Genomic DNA, 24,850 nt, shown 5'->3' on the forward strand with positions numbered 1-24,850 from the left:
GCACACACATATGCAAGACATACACACTGCTCCAGGTGGATATACTTATGCATACACACTCACAGAGCTGCTGTTGTGGGGATTTGAACCCCTATCTATCTAGGTTGTATACACTATAGTGCTGCATACTTTTTGCATGTGCCACTGAACTTATGTGCTTGGACAGGGTTTCAATATGCTTCTACAGTGGATAGCATCAGCAGGCCCTGTAGAGTAAGCCAGTGTGGGGGTTAACAGGTAGGCATGGCCATTAAAATGTATTAGCATTGCACACACATATACCAGCCATACACACTGCTGCAAGGGGATATACTGATGCCTACCCATACACACTCACCATTGTTGGGATTAGCAGCCCTGCCTATCTAGCTGTGTACACTATAGTGCTACATATTTATTGCATGCACTACTGAGCTTATGTGCTTGGAGTGTCCCAATGTGCTTCTAAGGCTGATGACATCAGCAGGCCCTGAAAAGTAAGTCAACACAGGGGTTAACTGATAGGCACAGGTCTGAAAATGTATGAGCAGTGCACACACATAGGCAGAACAGACACACTGCTGCCAGGTGATATATGTATAAATAAACACACTCACAGAGTTGACATTGTTGGGATTATAGCCCCTACCTTTCTAGTTGTATAGAGTATACTGCTATGTACATATTGCATGCACCACACAGCTTATGTGTTTGGAGAGTTTCTGCCATTGATGACATCAGCAGCTGTTGACAGGGAGGCCAGTGTTGTGGAGGACACTAGTCACATGGCCATAAAATGATTGACCACTGCACAGACATAGGCCTGTTGGGTGTGTGTATGATGCTGTCTGTGGAATATCTACACATACACACAAGGTGGCTGATATAAGATTAGAACCCCTACATCCCTATTAATACATACTACAGCTCACTGTACTAGCTGCACACACAATTGATAACAATTGGTGTGTAACTGACTGCAGCAGTACATCACTCTATGCATTTCTGTGTGTGTCTCTCTCTGTCTTTCCATATATAATATATATAAATATATCTACAGTGTATATATATATATATATATATATATATATATATATATATATATATAAATATATCTACAGTATATATGTATATATATAAATATATCTACAGTATATATATATATATATATATATATATATATATATATATATATATACATGTATATGTATCTATATAAAACTGTACAAATACATATATACCATATATGTGCCACATACTGATAGATAAGGGTCATCATGTCTGATGGGGAAAGGAAGAGACAGTTAGGTATACATAGCTATCTGTATGCACAGACATATACTGACATCTCAGTTCTTTAGGCAGATGAGTCTTCAGACATGGGTTGAAATTAGCTAAGTGTAGGAGCATGCCCACTGTGACTGTCAGTACTTACAAGGGGATTCCAGTCCAGACCAAACTGTACTCCAGTCCAGGATTTAGTGTGCTAGAGCCATATGACTGCTGCACCTGATTACACAGTCCAGCATCTGCCTGATAACATGCGCAATTGATTTCCCAGTTGTGTGCTGGCCATAATATCTGACTTGTACCTAGGGTGTGTACAGATTGTATTAGACTGAACAGGGGTTTTCATCTTATGTCTGGTATGTTTTACATAGCAATGTGATTTCCTGGTACATCAGTGGTAGATTATTATAGATTTGTGTGAGGATCTGATGACAGACATTTGAATTACTGACTCCATATACAGCAGGAACCCATGCTACTGCGCAACCTGTTCTACTCTTCACTTTCTACATTTCTCTGGCCAGTAGTTCATCCTTCTCCTTTTCTGTGGGCCTTTGTCCTAGTCCTATTCCTGGCTTTGTCCACAGTTACAGCTCTTTGTAGTTGTAGGTATGCTGTGACTGGGGTACAAGATGTAACACCACACACAGGGTTACAGACTTCACACTTCTTCAAATCATACACATAAATACACAAAGACATACTCGGAGGCTCTGATCAAAAATCTACCAAAACAGCAGAGGCCACCAAAGCAGACACCCAAACAACAACACCCAGACACAACACACAACACACAACACATATAAACCACATAGTCAGTGTGCCAAACAGTCACAAGGCCAAGGGCCGGCACAAACACACTCACACTGACCTCATGTCAGATGCACTGACGTCTCACCACCAGATTGCCCCGCCACCAGATTGAAGTAAGAGGTCACAGTAAAGCTAGAACTGGTGCTAGAAGAAGCCACTGAGGTCTCTCAAAGCACTGAGGTCTCTCAACAGCAGGTACAAGTACAACTCTGGTGAACGACCACCTGAGCACTCCTTGACCTGAGAATAAAAGAGAGAGGAAGCCTCTGAAGAGACAGCCCAGGCAGGTATGAACCCTGCCCAGGCAGGTATATGACTACCTTCAGTAAGAACACATAGACAAAAAAGAATGATTTAATACAGGTCAAAACCTTGGTGTCGGCCTGTTCAAAGATCTTAATTCGTCATGTCCGCCCTGGGATGACATAAGCCACGCTTGTTTCTGTTTGTAAGGACGGCTTGCGCCACTGCTTGTGGGCTCACGCATTGGCTCTGTCTATGCGAGGCTTCCGTGCCTTTAAATAGTGCCTTTTTTCACAAGGCTCAACTCCTAAACCTACCAAACTAAAACCAGCCAAAAACAGAAAAAGGGAAAAAAGAGGGAAAATGCCGGAAGCCTCAACCTCAACCTTCCTCAATTCTCAATTGTGTGATGTCTGTGCTGTGATTGAATCACTGTGCAAGGCCCCGGGCCTGCACCCCGGCCTCAAGAGAGCACCCCGCACTATCAGGTTTTACCCACACATATCATCACCACGTTCCCAAAAATCAACAACACCAAGAAAGGGCGGTGGGTGTTATAAGCAAGGTGGATTGCCACACCAAGGTTGGTGGCAACGCACGCAATTATGCATAGGCACCAGGTGCAATAAACCATAGGCAAGACTGCTCTGCAATTTGTCTCATGTTCAGGGCCACCTACATAGCTCAGAATCAACACTGAGGGGATAAAGAAAACACTGAGGGATCAAATGTATCTCCAAACAACCATCATACTAGGTGACTTCATCACTACTATATAGACTGATCACAGCCTCAAGGTTGTCTACTTAGTCAAAAGGTTCCTAGAGGAACAAAAAGTCCAATGCCATGGAACAAACCAACACAAGATCCCACTCAGAATCACGAACATGGCAATCATCACAATACACACAGGAAGTCAATGTCAATACATGAAGTATACACAATGACTATCAGATAACAAAGTCCGCCACTGGACCCCCACCTGAATAAAAAAACCCACCTGGAGAAAGAACTTCCAAAAGCACTTCTCAAGAGCGAAAGACACCCTTGGTCTCTTTTAAGGTGTTTCTTTCCATTGGAAACCAGAACTCATTACTCTGAAAATGCAATCACTTGCCTTCTTTTCTACTATACAGATACAGGAATGCATGGATCACAAAGACCCAAACAAAGAAAAGCAGGTACTAAATTGCAGGGGCCCATCCAGTCTGGGTAGCACTAAACAAAAGCTAAGCTAAAAGGAAAAAGGAGCTACAAGATAGAGCAAAAAACAAAATCTCTAAAACAAAGTAAATCATTATAAGTAAAAGAAAAAACTAAGATCTCTCATAAAATCATCAACAAGGAACAAAGGACTCAAAAGGACTCAAAAAGAAAAAATTCTCAAAAGGCAAGCTTTGTTAGAAAACTGGGAGGAATGCCAGAACCTATCAGAATTGCTTCAATATGATGTAAAATGATACTGGGCCTGAAGACCCTGCCAGCTGACTGGCATACAGCAAATGAGAATGTCTCCTCCAAGAGGTAAGAGACCCCTATACTCTAGAGAAGCCCAGGCTCCAACATCTCTAACTCTCAGGTGAAAAACTGCTCCCAAAGTACCAGACGTGTCATCCATGGGACCAGATCTGAAACCTGGCTGGAAATAGGGTCCTCAATGAGGAATTAGTTAAAACTTTGGGCAGTTAAGGAATTATCTAGCCTCACCTCAGTGCATGCCTAAGGAGTGGCGCAGACTAACTCATGGTCCCACTTCAACCTGGGTGCCTCCACTGCCTCTGAAATTGCCGTCCATCAGGAGAGTGAGCTGACAAACTACTGTGGTGAGAGCTTGGGGTGGAACATAAAAGAAAGACATAGGGGAGACATAATGGAGCCAAAGCTTTCAGTTTGGCTTTCATGCCTTGAGATCACTTCCGACCACTTGGAACCTGCTTTCTCGATGATAGGGACAACAAGGGACACAGATCAAGGCACAGTCACCCTGGCACTTGATCAGGGATTTAACACACACATACCCCACCAGGTATCATTGAAAACAAATCAGCTTACCATGTAAACCCATACGCTACAAGAAACCTTGACAATCAACCAGTAACAGAACCCACAGTCAGCTGCCAGCCATCCAGTACTCAAAGCCTGCTGGTCACCAAAACCCACAGTCTTGGCTCACTCCTGTTCTCACTACTTTGTAGCTGTCAGTGAAGTCAGGAGGAACAAAGGAGACAACATTTGCACAAAATGACAAAATGACTGCAACCGCAGTAGTCCAGACAGAGGGTCTTACAGATATCCTTCTAAGGGTCTATAGAGCCATGGCTACAGTGCCATGGCCATGGCCTAACGTTAAAAATGAAAAATGTATATGGATAAAATTCATAGGAAACAACCCCATATGCAGCTACCCACTCACAGAAGAGTTATCAGGGGTCTGGGGGACTGGGCTGACAGTAACCTCAGGTTTGCCACAACCTAGTTAATGGATAGTCTACAGACCTTTACTGATCCCCAAGACCTTTAGATTGGGACCACATCTATGATACTCACATTCAGAAGATACCTAGAGGTCATCCCCTCAGCTCAATGATACTCATCAATGATCTGTTCAAACTCACAATGAGGCATTCGAATTCCCCTGTAACTGTAACTGCAGCCAATGATGTCACCCCATGATTCCCACTCTAAGGATACAAAGGGTCCTGGCCGGCTAACCTATGCTCCAGCTAGTTCTGTAACCCAGCTCTGCTCAGGTCTCCACCGCTGTCTCAGATATGACCTGCCTCTGACATACAAGGCCATGTCCAACCCAATCACCATGAACATAAGCCACCTCAAAAATCTAGATCCTCAGAACTACGGAACCCAGATAAACTCATTATGGGTTATTAATAGGACATGCTGGGTAAGGCTCTACATGCTGCAGAGACTAAACATGCATGTTTGTTCTATTATCTTTTGCAATGAGGCAGATGCAAAATCTAGAGAGTCCAAGAGAAAAGTCAAAGGATACTTGATTGCAGGATTGTCTCCAGTCAATGGCTTGTGTCACTGCTTGACAGAGGCATCCTGAACAATGGGCATAGTATCACAAAAACTGCAGATAGCAAACTAGCCAACCCTAAAGCCAGGCCCTAGTGGGCCTCTGGGCAGAATGCCTAGTGATGAATAGCTAAAACCTCTTACAGTACCTGTTTTGCAGGATGTCTAGCACTGCTCCACATATGTCTGCTTTGGTCCTAAGACAATTTGTGTTGCATTGGTATTATAATGCTACATGGTGCCCATACCTCTCAACCTGTTAGAGCAAGACATCTGCACATAACCATATATAAAAGTGGGACACAGGCCCAATAGTAGGGACAATTTGTTAATATTGCCCTTACAAACTTAGACAGTTGGTAGAATAACAGGTTTTGTATTAGCATGGATTTTCTGAAGGGTGTGAAGTCTGCATCTCAAATGTCTGTCATTATTTTCTAACATTAGCCTTTATTGATTTGCCACTACTTTGCCAGAAAACTGCAATGTTATGAAAAACAGAGCAGACATATGAGGCAAAACTGTGGACATTCTGTGAAACTCTGTACATCTGATAGGTATGCTGGTGCTCACTGACTTGTAAGTACTGACACAGTTAAGTGACAGCCTTGACAGCCTTGACATCCTTGATGTGTTACAGCCTGCTGTATTACTAGCCACCATGTTGGTAACACAGAGCTATCTGTGGCCCACTGTCCCTCCATTATCTCTGGCTTTGTCCAGCTTTCTGACAGTAACACATAGTGACATATAGGCAGTCTGTAGAACTCCTACCATAAGTGTAGCTCACATGCAAAACAGTGGTACAGCCAGTCTCGAACCATAGACCCCATCAACCATGGAAATGTACTTAGCCCACTAAGCCACAGCAGCCACCTGATGGTGCAGTTTAATTCCTGACACTATCAAGCACAGACATACATAGCACATTGACCCATGCATATTGTGGAAATGGAGCGTGTCACCAGGATGATGGGACAGCCTGGTGATTGTGTTGTCTGCTGCTATTACCTTGAAAACAATAATGTTACTGTAGTTGTATGGGAACGCAGGTATATTAAGGGTAGGGGACTCTATCACTGACAGTCATGTATCTGTCCTATGACCTGCTGTTTCTTATTTCCCTTACTTAGTGTAGTGGGTTTTGCTGCCTTGGAGCCTACTGCATATTATTGGGTGGCCAGTATTGGCAGAGAGATCCTGTTGTCCCACATAGCTGTCAGTTGTCTGCAACTATCCTAGTAGACCACTCTAATCCCTTGCATACATGCAGCCGGTCCATACCTATGCTACCATAGTGTAGTACCCCATACATTTGTTGTAAAGAAGAGTGACTTACCTTGTGCCTGCAGCAGTTGATATAATGGTGCTTCAGGGATGACTCTGTCAGATGCATGCAGTACACAGCCAATACATGTTAAGGTACAGGTTGTGTGTTGTGGCTGACATCCTTTTTAGTATGTATGTGAGTCGGAGTGAGGTGTCAGTCCCTAGGTCCCTTGGAGTGTCAGTGCATGTGCTATGCATTGCCTCTTTGCCAAGGCCAGGTTATACTGGGAACACCTAAGTCTGCCTACAGGGACAGGCTTAGAGGGTTCCTCCTCTGATTCCCCCTGTGGATGTGGGGACCTTGGCACTGGGGGCTGTGTGTCCCTTCCCTGTGATGTTCCTGCCACAGCTGTTTCTGCAGGATCATACTGTGTAGCATGGCACATACTGTGAACATATGTGCACATGTGGCTGGAGAGTACTGCAGGGCTCCACCAGATATATTGAGGCAGCAGAACCATGACTTGAGCAGCCCAAACACATGTTCTATGATGTTCCTAGTTTGTGCATGTGACTCAGTATGGTGTTCTTCAATAGGTGTGTCTGCATTTCTGATGGGTGCCATTATCCATGGTTCCATTGCATAGACAGCATCCCTGAGTAGATGGCAGTATGGGATGTCTCCCCTGGCAAACGGCTGGTACAGCTGTGATGCTGACAAGATGTGGGAGTCATGATAACTGCCAGGGCTGCCAGCGCACACATTCATGATAATGCCCTGGGCATTGCACACGACCTGGCAGTTGATGAAGTAATACCACTTGTGGTTTATGTAGACGCTACCCTCTTCACTGGGTGGTGGTTGGATGTGGACATGAGTGCAGTCTATGCCACCCAGTACCTCAGGGTAGTGTGCTACATGGTGGAACAGATGCATATTGCTGGCCCTCTCCTCATTGGTGCAGGGTAAATAAATGTGCTCACTGGCATGTGCTTGCATGGCATCCATGAAGTGGTGGAGTAACATGGATGCTGATACTTGTGAGACCTCGATTATGCCTCATGTTGGTCTTTGAAAGTACCTGTAGCTAATAGTCTAAGGGCTGCACATACCTTTGTTTCCACTGGGATGGATTCCTCTCTGTTGGCTCTGGGTCTGAGATGAGGGTGGCAGAACTCATGTGTTCTTGTAGTATGTCCCTGTCCACCCTGTACCACTCTACAATCTCCAGCTCATGCAGCCCCCTGGAAGGTTACCCTGGGTCTGAACACTCTTCTCTTCTCAGTCTGGGCCTATTTTCAGCATCGGCATTATCACTGACCTCAGCCTCTAACACATAAAGATGTAGCAGAGCAGCATCAGCCTCTATCATTTTGTCAGTTAAAATTCCCAAGTGTGTACTCCACTGGTACAGAGTATGTGGGGAAAATCATATTGAAGGGTGTCTGCATATTTTTAATGGTGCGCTGCAGATGCAGCCTGTGTAATTGGCTCACTACAATACATTTCACCTGACATGTATATCACTGGGGGTTTGAATGGGCCAGTGTCTGTTGAACAGGGCTTATCAGTCATTTCTATTTGATTGGCTTCCCCCAGCTATTTCCTTTTTGTTAATTTTTTTTTTTTAATTCTTTCACTGCTAAGCACAGGGGCACTGTGTGCAAACCTGTGGTGCTAGTATAAACAGCAATCAGTGGTTTGGACACTCCCCCATACATGGACATGCTCAGCTTTTCTTAAACCAGTTAAAACAAAAGCCGCGGGGCTAAACACAGCTCAGCAGCATCAGACACCCCCCTGCTTAGCTATGCTTAGCTGAGCCCAAACAGGTGCCTCTGAGCATCAGTCAGCTTAAACACACTGTGACACACCCCCTTTTGATGTCAGCTACCTGTTCTGCTACTACCTACATGCTTTTACAGATCCTATTTAAAATTTACATTTTGGTACATGGTTTCTTTCCATGTACATTTCTGACATCAACACGGTACTTACACGGGTGCCTTTCTGCTTCTTGGATCACAAATCACCCTCATTTGCATGGATTTCACTAGCTTATAAGGTGTTTTGCATTCCACAGACATGTCCATGTCCGCACACTCATGCATGCCCCTCTGCTCTGTTTACTGGACAGTACACTGACTGGTTACCATGTTGTCATGCTCCTATGCCTACAAGGAGAATCGCTCCATGTAGGCACTAATGAATTCTCGCCTTGTGTCTGCCCCAGCAGCTCTTCTTAGTGCATCATGCCTGGTACACCTTTAATCTTCTGAGCCCTGAAAAGCAGTGGATCTATTATAAAACCCTAAAGGACTGCTAAGTTCCATAAACTATCATTTGGTTACTGTGCAAAGTTTATGACTATAAGTGAAATAAGCACATAGAATGCCCAGAAAACTTAGAGCTATATTCTGGGACTAAGTCTTGCTTCATCTTAATCTATTAAAACACCTCCTGCACTGCTACCTCCTCCTATATCCACAGAACAATTTCCTGATCATCTCTTCCCTCATGTATGAATAAGATTGTAGGATGCTTATACTCCTCCACTTAGCATAGTTGTATCAGCCTCATTTGAACAGAGAAATCCACTAATATCTGGGAGCAAATAACTTCTGATATGGATGTGTTACTTTTCATCACAGATACTGCACACTTAATAGCACACTACTTGAGTGCATGTCAGGAATCATTGTCTCCTGAGTTCTAGAAGACAGCATCCTCTTCAAGCAACAAAGCTGCAACCCTTACATCCCCAAGCTAGATGCTCTATAAACCTTTAAATCTTGTCCACGAAAATCACCACCAAAAGGTGATACAAATTAAAACCTTGGTAATGTCCTTTGCCCTAACTGAATGCATTCATCATAATGATGAGACTGCTGATGCACCTCTATTTCTATAAATATAGGGACCAAAAGCCACATGCTATCAATGTTGAGGATGCCTTACTCTTCTAGCATTTCTCAAAAAAAAAAATACAGAAGGTGATATTTCTTAAGTTCCACAAAACAAAACACATATAAATATCTATGCCAAGTCCAATTTCCTATATCCATGAAAGGACAAAGATTTGTTCCACTCTTCCACAGCCAGGATGAACTGTTCACTGCTCCTCCTGAATCAGAGGTACAAGTCAAAGACAAAGTCTCCGCTTCAACACTCTGGTATAGACTTTCCCAGGATGGCTGAGAAACGTGATCTTTCTGCAAATGAAAATTACCCTCCTGTTTACCTTTTTGAAAATGAAAATTACCACTGTAATTTGCCAGTCCAGAGGTACTGAATGCCACTCAACACAGAAAATTCATTTTTACAATGACATTTGAACAATACTCAGTACCTTCTTCATTTCCAGATATGTTGCATACACTCACACCATCTTGTCATTGTGAAATTGTTTAGTCATCACAGTGGCCTTATCTATTGACATTAATCCAGTCAAACTGGTTAGTTTTGACACTACCTCCTCAAAGAAGGTCAAGTACATTGAACTCATGAGTTCTTCAAATTATTCCTTCTGCATTTCAAAACTAACCCCAGTTAATGTCAATCTTTCTCTTTGCTTGCTGAGAAGAGCCCGGTAATGCCCTTTCCTGACCACATTGTTACATGGTTTACCAGAACCACTTTGAGGTGATATAAAAGTCATCGTGGATTGGATCAGCAAACTGTTCCTTATCTGTGTGCATTGACTTGAGTTTCTTCTACAGCAACTACCTTCCTGACCGATTCGTACCTATTGGTCAAATTTGGAGACATCTCGCTAGTAGTGCAATGAAAGTTTCTTTCTTTTTGTATAAGATATTAAGAAATAAAATGCATCCTTAATTCACTCTTGGCACAAACATTAATTCATAATAGTATTATTTACTCTGACTCTAAAGATATTGATAATATACTTCCAGATAAAGTTAGTGCCATCCTCACACTAAAACAGTTACTGAAGTTCCACAAAGTCATAAGAACATTCTTCCTGAAATTAAGAAATAACACGCACTCTTAATTTACTCATTGCCCAAAAAATTCATTCATAATAGCATTACCTACTCTAACTTTAAAGGCATTAATAATATACTTCCAGAAAAAGTTAATGCCAACCTGACACCAAAAACAGCTATTGAAGTTCTACAAATTCACAAGAACCTAGTTCCTCCAGTAGTATTTTGGAAATTGTCCTAACTATACTTTCTAAAGTTAAAAACACAGCCTTTGTGGGTCTAAACAATATATCTGTTTTCCTAATCAATATTAGACACATCTGCTCTGAACCCCTCCTAATACTTTTCAACTTAAGCATTACCATGAGGTATGTTCCTGAAATGCAGAAAATGGTTATTATTTTGACAATATACATATTCCTGAAACCTTTAGACTCATCAGTCTAGCAAGCCTAACTTATAAAGCCATGGAAAATTACTATATCTGAATCCGTAGGTTCCAATATAAAAAGCAAATTGCTCTAGACCCACAACAATATAGCCATGTCAAAGGGAGATCATGTCTGCTTAGTTTAGTAAACTTCTTCAAGAAAATCACTAAAACTGTAGACAGAGGTAATGCATTTATATAGCATAGCTGGATCAGTTCAAGGCCTTTAACCTTAATCCATATGTTAGAATTGTAAATAAGTTTAAAGGCCTAAATATCGACCCTTAATTTGTAAGATGAATAGCAAACTGGCCAGCAGATATAAGCTATACATTTAAAGTAGTAAGCATCACATAAGAAAGCAATAAGGTGACTTGTGGCATTCCTTAAGGCTCAGTACTTGAACACCTTTGTTCAACATCTGCTTTCAGATCTCCAAATCATTAGCCCAGATATATAGCTAAGTAGATTTGCCAATTACTGCATGCTGGGTGTTGTTGTTCACTCAACATCTGATACCATGTTACTTCAGCAAAAGTTAAACCATGCAAAAATGCTGTCTTAGAAGCAGACAAGTTAAACATAAAGAAATATAGCATTGTCACCTTTGATAATCAAATTTCAATATCAGTTTACAGTACTGACAATATCTCACTCCAAAATGATAAACTGATTAGGAATCTTGGTACTTTTGTAGACAATGCCTTATCATTTCACCATTAAAAAGAACAGTTGTAAGCAAAACCTTCTAATACTTGCCTATGAACCCAGGAACCTATTTAGCCCTATTAATAACCAAAGGTATTTCATTTGGGTCAAAAGAAATTCCTCTCTTTTCTGTTACAGTCAGACCAATTATATATTAAAATGCCCCTTTCAGTACGTATTTATCCAAAGGCATCATGCAGCTAGAAGAAGCCCAGAGGCTTCTAATTAAAAAGATCACTGAATTAAAGACTTTCAGTTACAAAGATAAACAAAAAGTACATCCCTATACACTGTCTCATACGGACGCCTGCAAGGTGATTTATGTCTTGCTTTCAGTGTTGTTAAGGATTGAAGCCTCCATGATGTCATGCCCCTTCACAAAACAAATGGTTTCAAAAACACTAAAACTGAAGGATTAAATCTCCATCTATCGATATATAAGACATGTGGGTGGGACAGATTTTTATTCGTTGTTTCCCTATGTTTGGAATAATCTTTTGTAAAGTATAAAACAGAATGCTATCCTCTCTTCCTTTAAATCAAACCTTGTCAATTGGATGGGTGCTGTAATCTCAGCCCAAGCCTGACTTGTTTTGACCTCTTGCAGACAGGAGGCTCTCCATAATAGTGGATATTGGTCAAGGGGATAATTCTGCCTTGTAAACTCTATGAATATTTGAGGAAGTCATCAGTTTACACAGGTGACTCTTCATTTGCAGTTTGCATTCAAAATAAGGATCATGATGCTCCATCAAAGCATATATATCTGGCTGACAATATCATAAAGATAATTCACTGAAAGATACTTTCAGTGAATAAGAAAAAAATGTTTTTTTTCAAAAGAAGCAACCCATAACTTTTATATACCACTTCTATGGTTGCACAACAGGGAGGGAGGTATGTATAGTTCACAGTCACATAAAGTGGCTTTTGCTGAACTGTTTTTGTTCTATTGTCCACTGGACAACCTGTCTACCCACCATCAAAATAAGTCAGTCAGTTCTAAGCTGTATTTCATCAGTTTATAAACTGCTCCAAACTAATTTCCATAGAAAGCTTAAAAGTATAAGCGATCAACTACATACTCTCAACCCTCCTAAAAAATTAAATTTGACTATAGTAGCATAGGTATACATGTAAGGCAGTACGTATATATTAAAACAAAAGTTGAAATGCATGTTGTCCACATGTAAACAGAATAAGGAAATAAACTCAAGGGATGAACTTTTATTGGAAGTACCTCAAAATAACTGAAGGTAATGCAAGAAACAAATGGAATTAAAATAGGCTTGAGATTGATATGGATTACAACTATTGACAGTGGAGTAAGAGGGTTTGAAAAATAACCGGTATGATAGAGCTTATATGTTGTTGTGACTTTCGGCTTTTCCCAGTTAGGGGCCGCCACAGTGGAACTCTGGTCCAGTAATGATTGGCAGTTGATTTTTACGTACCAAGTTGCCAGCCCTGACGCACAACCTTCAACGAAGGTACACTCATTCATGCATGTCTCCACGCAGAAGACGCTCTGAGAGTTGAACCGGACAGTGTCTTACTGTGAGGCGACAATGCTACCGCAGCACCACCACCGCGGATATGATAGAGCTTATATATATATATATATATATATATATATATATATATATATATATATATATATGTTGCAGCATGGTGAGTTTAATAATCAATAATGTGAAATAAAGGTATTTATAATTACAAGCAAAAAAGTAATCAACGGTGCACACATTTCTTTCCTACCACCATGCTCACATAACACGTTCTTATCTGCAAGAAATAACAGAGAAGAACAAGTCCAAGTTATTTTCTTCTCATGCAAGCATTTGCATAGCAGAGCTGGTACTAGGTGAGGAGACTGGCCAGTGGGTACTGAAGGGAATAGCCTTAACAGTGAAAAGGTCTTTATTACCAACTTTAATGAAAGGTAACCTGAAAATTACCATAATAACTTATTATCTTTAATATCAAGTAAGCAATCTTCCTCTGTTTACTAAATGAAGGAATGCAACCCAGCTGCAGACTATGCAAAGCAATGATACAGAAAAGCTGAAAAGGAATTATACAACTTAGGATCAATAAATGGCACCACTGGCTTGTGTGCAGCAAAATGTAGGTTCTTGACGGTCATAATCATTTGGCACAGCTAAGCAATGATCGGAATGTAGCTACACAACAACTTCTTGTTTACTTCCTCCATCAACAAGTGTTTAAACCTATAAAACATGTCACAATTCTATCTGAAATTTTGTTAGCTTTTCACAATGATTAAAGAAAGAGTTCATGACCAACCCACACCGACAGGTATGTCAGCTTTGGTGCAGATTATGCAAGCTCAGATAAAAGTATATGAGTTTGCTATACTTCCTTGAAAAACAGCATTGCTGACATTGAAAAACTGAAAGAGATCATGTAAGTATTTATTTATTTTTGATCTAGAGAAGAAATGATGGTGCATAAGTTTAAGCACAGTTTAAAAACCTGATGCAAAATTAATACTTGCTTGCATGTAACCTAACCTTTGTGACTAGCAAGGATGCCAGGGTTAAGTGAATCTCTTTGGTTTCAGAGGAGGGGGAAGACATCTAATGTAAATTAGTGCATAACTCAAGTGGCCAGTGGCATCTGTTGACTTCAAACAGGAGGCCTACAAAAATCAACTGAATGGGTGGGGTTAGCTTGAATGCAGTGGGCAAGAGGTCAGTAAATATTATATGTGATCAAAAAGCATATGGGATCTGTCATTCTCATCAACTCATTATAAATACTTCATAGATCATATACACCTCCGATATCTGACTGCAATCAACAAGGCCAGCCTTAGGTAAAATGGAACCCTGTAGAATGACTCCATGGGTTTCCTGTTCCTGCTCACTGTTCTATCTGTTATTTCCCGAGTGCACCTCACCTGCTCCCATCCTGGCCTCATACCATCCATATTGATTTCTATGTTTTTGCTTTTTCAGTTTGTCCTCTCCTTTGTTAACTTTTTCCTGCATCCTTTTAATACACCCTAACCTGTCAAGACTCTGTGGCAATAAGTATGGAGGAAGTAAATGAATTAAGCTGGAAAACTAGGGTCCAAATACCCTCCAGAAGTCATAAGATTCTAGATGCTCCTGAGAGGTATCCAATGATAGTCTAAAGAAAATCATAAGTAAGGAAAGAAATTCAGTATAATTTTTCTTTCATGGAAAAATAAGCTGTGTATCTAAAGCTTAATGTTCAAAGTCAATAAAATAATAGTTCCCAACAAACTGAGATAACAAATGCTTGCAAGGATATTTAAATCCTATCTGTAATTAGTGCCTGTCTCCCTATTCCTCCATAAATAGCTATCTTCTGTTTGTCCCCCTGGTTTTAGGTTGGGATGAAAATGAAAGCACAAATGGCCACATACATGCATTATATAACTGCTGGTCTGGAGGATAAACCTAGATCACCTGGATAAAGTCTACAGACAGACTATGATTGGATGTAGACCCCACAAAAAAGGAATCACAGCCAAAAACTCAACTTTAGAACCAATTGCCACAAGACAGTAATGTTATTCACTGTACCACTATGCCAGTGATCAGTTGCTATCTCACACATCCTATCCAGACTGCCACAGGCCATGTGTGTACAATGCTAATATTTGTGAATGAAACTGAAAATGAAAAAAAAAAGTCCAATTTGATTCCTCTACAGTGCAATCACTGTCCCACCCAAATAATAAGTTTCATCAGGGACAAAACCCATATTCTTCAGTTACAGACCCTTTATTGACTGTCCACACATCAGATGTCTGAAAATAGTCAGCTGACTGCACAGAAATGCACACTAATCCTACAAACCCAGAACAATGACTGCTTAATCTGAGCAAATGACAACCACTAAGTCATCTGTATTCACCAACAGCTCCTGTACTAAGTAATTAAAGCAAGACACATTTGCTATGTACACCTTGTAATAAATTAAAAATAATATAATTTGCCACAACAATTTATTTTAAATGCACACATGCACAAACAAAATCATAAATTTGGGCATGTATTATAGCCACTTTTACAACTGATTATGCACCACGATACTTGATTGTGATCAATTCAATGAATAAACATGTAACTAAGACCCACAGAGGAAGATGTCTTCTCAGCTCACTTCTGTCAGAATATAGTGCACACCCTACAGTAATCCCCCAAAGTTGGTAGAACAACAGGTTTTCCATTAACTTTCTATTTCTGAATGCTATTCAATTTGTGAAATCATTGTAAGCTGCGGTGGTGCAGTGGTAGCGTTGTCGCCTCACAGCAAGAGGTTCTCCCATTTGATTCTCGGCTGGGGTGCCTTCTGTGTGGAGTCTGCATGTCCTCCCCGTGTTCAAGTGGCGTTTGAAAGACATGCATGAATGGGCATGCCTTCGTTGAAGGTTGGGCTTCGGGCTGGCACAGTAAAAATCTACTGCCAATCATTAACGGACCGGAGTTCTGCTGTGGCGACCCCTAACCGGGAAAAGCCGAAAGAAAAATAACATTCAGTTTGTGAAATCAAAGGTCTGTCATCATTTACTGACTACAATCTTTATAATATTAGAAAGTTGCTAGAATAACAGGCTTTGTAATATCATGCTTTTTCTGAAGGCTACTGAGTCTGAAAGTTAAATGTCTGTTATTATTTGATGATCAGACTGCATTAATGTGGAAAAAATGTTAGGAAGAATAGACCAAAACTTGAGACAAAATCTGAGGTATTCAATGAAGTCAGGCTCAGTTGCTCATCAAGCATCAGTGACCCCACACATTTCAACATTCAGCTACTTATATACCTGTGACTGTACATCAGAGAACTTTGATTGTGATCACATGAATGAATACTTAAATAACCGACACACAGGAACGTATATTCTTAGATAACAATCAGACTACATTGGATAACTTACTACAACCAACCCCTCTCCACATATCTCTCAACTTCCAAGCTCAAGATTTAAGGATAATGATAAAAACAGGGGGCAAAGAATCAAAATCATGGACATATATTGTTTTTATTTACTTAAAAAGTGATTAGAATAACAGTATTTGTATCAGCATGCTATTTCAAAGGCTGAAACCCAAATGTCAGTGATTATTTGGTGAACAATGTGTATTCTTTTATGAAATAAAACTATAAGGAACAGACTGAAATAAAGAGACAAAATCAAAAACAATCTACAAAATCACACCAAGGAGAGTCGGGAGCATCTATATCCTTCAAACACAAAACACAGACACATACACAGGCACATACATATCCACTCAAAATAAAGTAAAAACTTGTCAAACATAGTGCTATTAACTGTTAAGATACTACACAAAAAAAACTGCTTATGTGCTTGTAGCTTCTCAGATGCAGTACATTACTTTCCTTGGCATTTAGTGCCAATGTCTATGCTCATCACTGCTTCACAGAGCAGCCCAGCAAACTCATTTTCAAGCATTGTTTCTACCTCTTGGAGAAGGTAGGAAGAGCTACTGTAATGAAGGGCTGCTTTAATAACCAGTCCAATAAGTGAAGTAAGCCACTTTTAGGATTTGTTTACAGCACCTGGACAGTCTCAAGAGATGGATCAATGCACAAACACAATAGGATGAATGTAGTCCCTGCCTAAATATTTACTCATTTGAAAGTTATTTAAAAATAAGAGCAAAATAAAAATAAAAAAAAAAATCTTTGTCTTTTTCTTTTTACTGCGGGTTGGGAGCTGCAGTCCAATAGCCAGTACCACAAGCCACCCATGTCAGCGTGGTAGCTTTTTTTACTTAAGATTGCTTGTGATACACCCAACCTATCCCATCAGTCTTTAAAATAATTAATTTGTTGAAGCTTTTTAATGGAAATACTCTCTGTTTTCAGAACATGCCTCCATGTATTTACATGTTTTCTTAATATTTCTTTTCACTAAACCTGCCCTCTGTAAAATCACTTATCCCTCCCACTATACCCACTTCCCAACTCTCTTTTCCTTAGAAACAATAACACTTTTTTTCCTAATTTTGCTTTCATCTTATTTCCCAGCTTGTTCGTCTATGAAAATATATCCTTTGCCCATGAATTCCCTGAACTAATAAATGATTTGTTTGCTTCATGTAACAACTTACTATAAACAGGTGAATAGTTTTATATCTGTTGATTGGTTACTTCTTAGTAATATTTGTTGATTATGGATTTCATACTGAGTACTGTACTTGTTTTCTTTCACTCATTTTGCAGTACTTATTACTTGAATAAACTACACTGTTTACTTGGCTTTGTGATCTGTGTCATGATAAGTAATTGTTCTACTGAGCTTCTCATCTACCTCATGATGAAGTGAATGCATTTTCAAAAATTTTTTTAATTAATTTAACATATTTACAATATAGACACAGAAGGGACAAAATTCAATATCACATACAATTATACAATGTTAGGAATATATTGACTCATCAAGGTAAGTCTTAGTAAGATTTACAGAGCTTATACTGAGCAATTCTTTTTCAGTTCTACATATTACTGTTGTTAAATTTATAAATTCTTTATAGCAACTGAGTTTGATTTCTATTTTTTTGTAATAGCTTTTCTAACAACTGCCAAAAGACTCCAAATAATTTTTGTTGTTTGGCTTTTACAAATACAGGAAGTTGAACATTCATTAGTATTATTGATCTAGTTAAATAACAATTATCAGACCATAACCCCTTAAAAACATACTTATCTCTTCTCAATATACATCTAATTTTCAAAATCCATAAATATGTGTGTCCAATCAGCTTTTACATTTTTGCTACATTGCCAACAAACTGAAGAAATCATTTTACTAAATTTAGAGATTACATATGGAGCAACAATGTATGTATATATTTCCACATAAAAAAATTCTAGTATAAACTAGAAGTATGACTAACTGATTCAAGAAACAAAGTTTTATTTTTACCATCTGAGTCACTCAATCCACTATCATCTAAAAAAGTTTATTTGCATCAAAATTATTATTATTACTATTATTATTATTATTATTATTATTATTATTTATAATTAACTTATATAGCTTGTACACATTTTCATTGTAGGGCAATTTGCCTTCACTGATAACATTCATATATTCATATAATGGGGAACAGTGTTCTGTTCCTCTTCACTTACATTATCTATAGAGTCATTTAATTTCTTACTGATAGATAATATTAACTGGTTAATGGATTCATCCAGCTTGTAAACCTTCATTAAATATTCAAGTGGTATACCTTTTCCTTTTTCAAACCAATCAGACCATACTACTACTCCATTCCTTTTTATTAAATTCATTTTAGCATTGTTCTGAGTTTCTTTAAATCTAGAAGTATATGCAATGGGAAAACACAAACATTTCCATTTTGATATTTAAGGAGTTTTAAAAACATATTTCTTAACTATTTTTAAGAATTGATTTTATATATGGAGAATCTAAAGACTGAATTTAATTTCCTTCTAAGGAAAATGTTATTAACCAGTGAAAGGATTGCTGCATATTATAAATGTATCATATTTGATACACTTATAAGAATTTAGTATAATCTGGTGCTGAATGGTTTGTCATTGAAGTAAACATTTTCCATGTTCTTTTTGTCAGGTATTAAAACTATTGAACACAATATATGTATGTATATATGTGTATATATATATATATATATATATATATATATATATATATATATATATATATATACATATGTGTGTGTGTGTTTATGTATACATAATACTGAATAATATAATTATTTTAATAAGTACTACCCTATCCTCTATTTCTTCAATTTAGTCATTTAAATCTCCTATAGTTAGTAAAATATCACCTGTAACAAGCTTTATTTTAGATTGACAATCCTTGTTAATTGAGAATCAGTCATTTTTTTTTTCATTTCTTCTTATACTTCTTAGCTAAAGGTTCAATAATTAATGAAAATAGTAGAGGGGGCAAGAGACACCCGTGCTCTGTGCATTCTTTTAAAGTTAATCCTTAACAAATTTAAGATCCAAATTTAACTTACGTTTTGGAGTCTCTATACAGTTTTTTTTTTAAATATTCCAATAAATTGTTCTGGAAATGCAAACACTTGTAAAATAGCTGCAATCTACAGAATCAAAAGCTCTTTCAATATCTTGTTTATTCCTTTTGAAAAATGTAAGATAGTTGCTATTTTATTAATCTATTAACTATGAATCCTATTTGGTCTTTATTAATTAATTTATATACTATATTTCTTAATCCTGTAGTGAAGATGGAGGTAAATGCTGTATCATTTACATTTAATAATAAATAGGTCTATATGAGGGAGCTAACTTCATTTCCATGTTTAAGTATAGGTGAGATTACAGAAAATTTTCATGAGGGAGGAATTATTTTGTCAAGCTGAATTATCTTGAAAATGTCACCCAGTAATTCTAAAATATTTAATGGAAGCAGATTATGTAATTCCATACATAAATTATCTACCCTGGAGTTTTACTATTTTTCTCTTCTTTAACTTTTGTTAGGGTAATAGGTTTATTCAACAGAGATATGTGTTGGTCAATAAGTTTAATAGAAATATCTTTTTAAATACTGGACAAATTTTGCAGTCATCAGAATTATTACTTTTATCTTTATTAGATTATCATGGAATATTTTTAAATAAGCATTTCTTCTATGACTGAGGTAAGTGTATTAGTGAGAAGATTTTGGATAGTATTGATTTGTATCTTTTTGCTTATCATCTTACTTCAATTAGGTAATCTATAAAGATTTTTTGAAGTCATTGTATAACTGTACAATTTTATTTTTTTCTAAAGCTATTTCCACTTTATGCATTAAAATTGTCTATTTTGTCATTCATGTTTTAATGATCAAATATTATCTAATTTCTTTGTTGTTAAAAACTCACTTTGTGTATTTCATTTTGTATTTCTAACAACTCTTCATCCCACTCTTCCCATTCTGTGTTTAATATGCATTTTTATGGAGTCCCATAATATGACTTTACTAACCTGACTATTATCATTCAAAGATAAACAAATTCTGGATTTGTTCCCCACAGTAACTCTTTTAATTTCATCACATATATTGGGATTCTATAAATAACCTGACTCTTCCTTATATCCATTAATATATTAATACTTAGTGCATTATGTTCAGCTAAAGGACAATAAATAGTTTTAAAATAAATCACTTTATTAAGCAAATCTGTAGAGGCATAAATCCTATCAATTCTAGTTTGTGTCGCATGCACATAATAATAATGAGTTAAGAACAATAACTTCTCTACTGCTTTTATTATTAAATCAACTAAATTATTACTAATCCATCTGTTTAGTGTTTTGGCTAGTGCCAGAATTTTAGCTTTCTTCCGTTCACTAGTATCATCTATATTAGATATGCTTTTAAAATTCCCTGCTAAAGGAAACTGCCCTTCCAATGACTTTGTAGTAAATTTAAGTGATTTTAAGCTACTCTTGCAGCTATTCCAGGGATCCAGTAAAAATAACTAGTGTAAGTAGTTTGCCATTATATTTAATTATTACAAATGTATACATTTGTTTGGGATTATTAAGTAGATTTTCTCCAAATTATAGCAGTTCCTTTACTGTTTTTGTTAAAAGAAGCAGATGACAACATTTCATAACCTAAGTTATTTAAATATTGCATATCTTTATATTTCAAGTGAGTCTCTTGCAAGAATATAATGTCTCCTCTGCTTAATTTTAGATATCTCATTAAAGATTTTCTTTTGTTGCCATTATTTAATCCATTTACATTAATAGATAATAGATTAAAACTGTCCATAGTGTGTATTTAAAAGGATTTATTTTAAAAGATAATATGACACATGTATCTCCCATATTAATTTAATTGTATATAAGACTCTAATGCATTCCTCCAACAGTATCATAACATTCCACATTTTTTGAATTCTTCCTTTATACAAAACAAACTGCTAAAACTTATAAATAAAAACAGAAACAAGTCTACAACTGTAACTGTATATATATCTATCTATATATATATATATATATATATATATATATATATATATATATATATATCAGCGAAAGGTGAACCAAGGAACAAGAAGAGCGCTCCAATCAACAAACCACTTTATTCGAAATACGTCTTGAAGTGCGAAACATACACATACACTTTCCATTGCTACCATCAAGCTAACTTCCTCAGAAGACAAATGGACACAATACACACTGGTATTTAAATAGTAACTCTGTACCCTATTAAGTCAATCAATCAATTAAATCAGCTTAATTGGACATAAATTAGACATAAGTTAGTAAAACCTAAATTAATAAATCCACCAACACAAGGAAAAAAACAGCTTTTCTAAAAGTAGTCGCTATATCAACAGTTCATCCTATTATAACCTTGTAACTAAGTTACTAAGTTGTCATACTAAAAATTATTATTATTAATTAGTTAATTAAAAAGCAGTTAATTAAAAAAAACAGTTAAAAAATGAGCTAGAAACACCTAAACACATACATATAACTTTGCAATCATTAGTTGAAACTAACAGAAGTCTGAAATGTACCAAAATTATGGAAGAAGGGGAATGTCCTATCACCCACCAGAATAATTAAAATGTATAGAATTATAATTTATAAATAATAAATAATAAATAAAAAGTAATTAGAATTTATTATTATTATTTATTTGGTTGGAATTATATTTTATTTTTATTTTATTTTATTTTATTTATATACACTAAATACTAATATAAAGATTAAAAATTAGTCTAACTATGAGTGTATATAATATTTGAAATAATTAAAATATTTAAAATATTAAAATATTAAAAATATTATTATATTAAAATGTTCAAGATATCCAAAACTAATCGAACGTTATCTTTCCAAATTCTTGAGTCTTAAAATGCATTTAATGGACGACACTTCATTAATACCAGGAAACTGGTTGGCACTTGTTGCCAGTTGCCAAATAAGTTCTTTCCTATCTAATTTTAGTGGCTCATTCGAGCTCCTAGGATCTTCAGTAACCTGGTCAATAATTTTAAATTTAAAAGATTGGCCTTCATTCAAGCAACAATGTCTAGCAAGTGCATTTTCTAACTTCTCCCTATTAATGCTGTATGTATGTTCATAAATCCTTTCCTGTAGCTTTCTATCAGTTTTTCCAATATAGAAGGCTGCACACTTCACACATTTAGCCATATAAACCACCTGGAGGCTACTGCAATTAAATTTATCTTTTATTTTATAAGTATGATTCCTTATTGTGAAGGTGCAACCCTCTTCAATAAACTTGCAATAATTGCACATATTACATTTGAACATACCTGCATTAATTCTAATGTTAGTGTCTTTAAATTGTAAAATTTCTTTAAAATTCTGGCCTCTCTGATAAACCATTTTTGGTTTGTCCAGTAGTATACCCCTCCAATTACTATCCGACATTAATAAATGCCAATTTTTGTTCAAGATGTTCTTAATGTCAAATGCATCCAAATTGAAACAGGTAATGAAACTACAAAAAAATGGTGCCTTTACTTCATTCACTATTGTTTGTACTAACTCGTCATTTTCTAATAGTGGCCTCCCTAGTATTGGTGTATACGTTCCCTCCCATCTCTTATTTTTAACCTCAGTGATTATGTTATCAATAAATTCACTCGGGTACCCTCTCTGGAGGAAAAACTTTTCAAGAAGTTGACATTCTTCAATAAAATCGGTGTCCCTTGTTATCATCCTTGCTGCCCTAACTAATTGGCCTTTAACGACCGCTTTTTTCTGGTAAACTGGGTGGCTACTTGAAAAATGGAGGAACGTATTTGAGTAAGTCTCCTTCCTATAAATAGTGGAAACAAATCTTTCATTGGCATAATCCTTTTTCAAGTCAATATCTAAGTAATTAATATTGTCTTTACTGTATTTAGATGTGAACTCTAGAAAGTCAGTACTACTATTCAAGATTGACATAAGGTTGTCTATACCGTCCGGTTGGCCCTCATAAACCATAAAAATATCGTCAAGAAATCTGGTATAAAAGACAATTTTGTCTTTAATACTCTCATTTTCCAATACGGTAATCCTCTCCCAACGTGCCATTACCAGATTAGCAATACTGGCACCACACAGGGACCCCATGGCGACCCCGATCTTTTGATGAAAATTTTCCTTATTAAACAAAATAAAATTATAGGAGAGGACCGTATCAATTAATTCTCCAACAAGTTGGATTTCACTAGTAGATGACCCTAGTAGTCTCAACATGTCACTGACCCATTCTATTGCCTTACTATGCAGTATGCATGAGTAAAGGTCTTTAACATCAACTGTGACAAACAATCCTGTACTTGAAAATTGTAAGTCATTAATAGATTTAAGAAAAGACCATGAATCTTTTGAAATCTGTTTTTCTAACTTAATATATTTTTTGAGAATTTTATCTATCACCTTTGCACAGGTGTAAGTCATACTACCCCTACCATCCACCAGTGGCCTCATAGGCGGGTCGTCCAGATTTTTGTGGACTTTAGGGATCCCAAAAAATACCGGTGTTTTGACTCGTGGTTGTTGTAAATAGTTGTACATATCATTGTCAATCCTATTTTCGATAAACAGTTCCTCATATAATGACTTAATTCTACTGAATGCTAAATTCATTTCATTCAAAGATGATTTAGAATAAGTATTACTTTCCAAAATCATTGTCATTCTATTCAAATAGTCACTGTTAAACATTATAGCCAACCCTCCACCTTTGTCAGGCTTCATAACACGGATGGGTGCCTGCTTTAGTAGTTTTAGTAACTCTCTTTCTTCCCTTGTCATATTGAATTTATACCTATTTTTAATTTCTTTCAAGTTCCATAGATCTATTTCCATAATTCTTTCGAATAGTGTTAGTGAAGGATGGAGGGGGGGGGTTATACACACTCGACACAATAAAGTCAGATCTTTCACTGAAATTCCCTCCCATCAAAAATAGTAAATTCAACTTCCTAGTGAATAGTTTCAAATCTATTAAAGTATGGGCTATATTAAAGGTAGTGGTTGGTACAAAAGTATAGCCCCTACTCAGTAAATCCACCATTTCATTACATATGGAAAGACTAGTATAATTAAAAATCTTAAAAT

Source organism: Protopterus annectens, chromosome 2.part0, assembly GCF_019279795.1.
Source record: "Protopterus annectens isolate FY-2018-M chromosome 2.part0, PAN1.0, whole genome shotgun sequence".
NCBI lineage: Eukaryota > Metazoa > Chordata > Ceratodontiformes > Protopteridae > Protopterus > Protopterus annectens.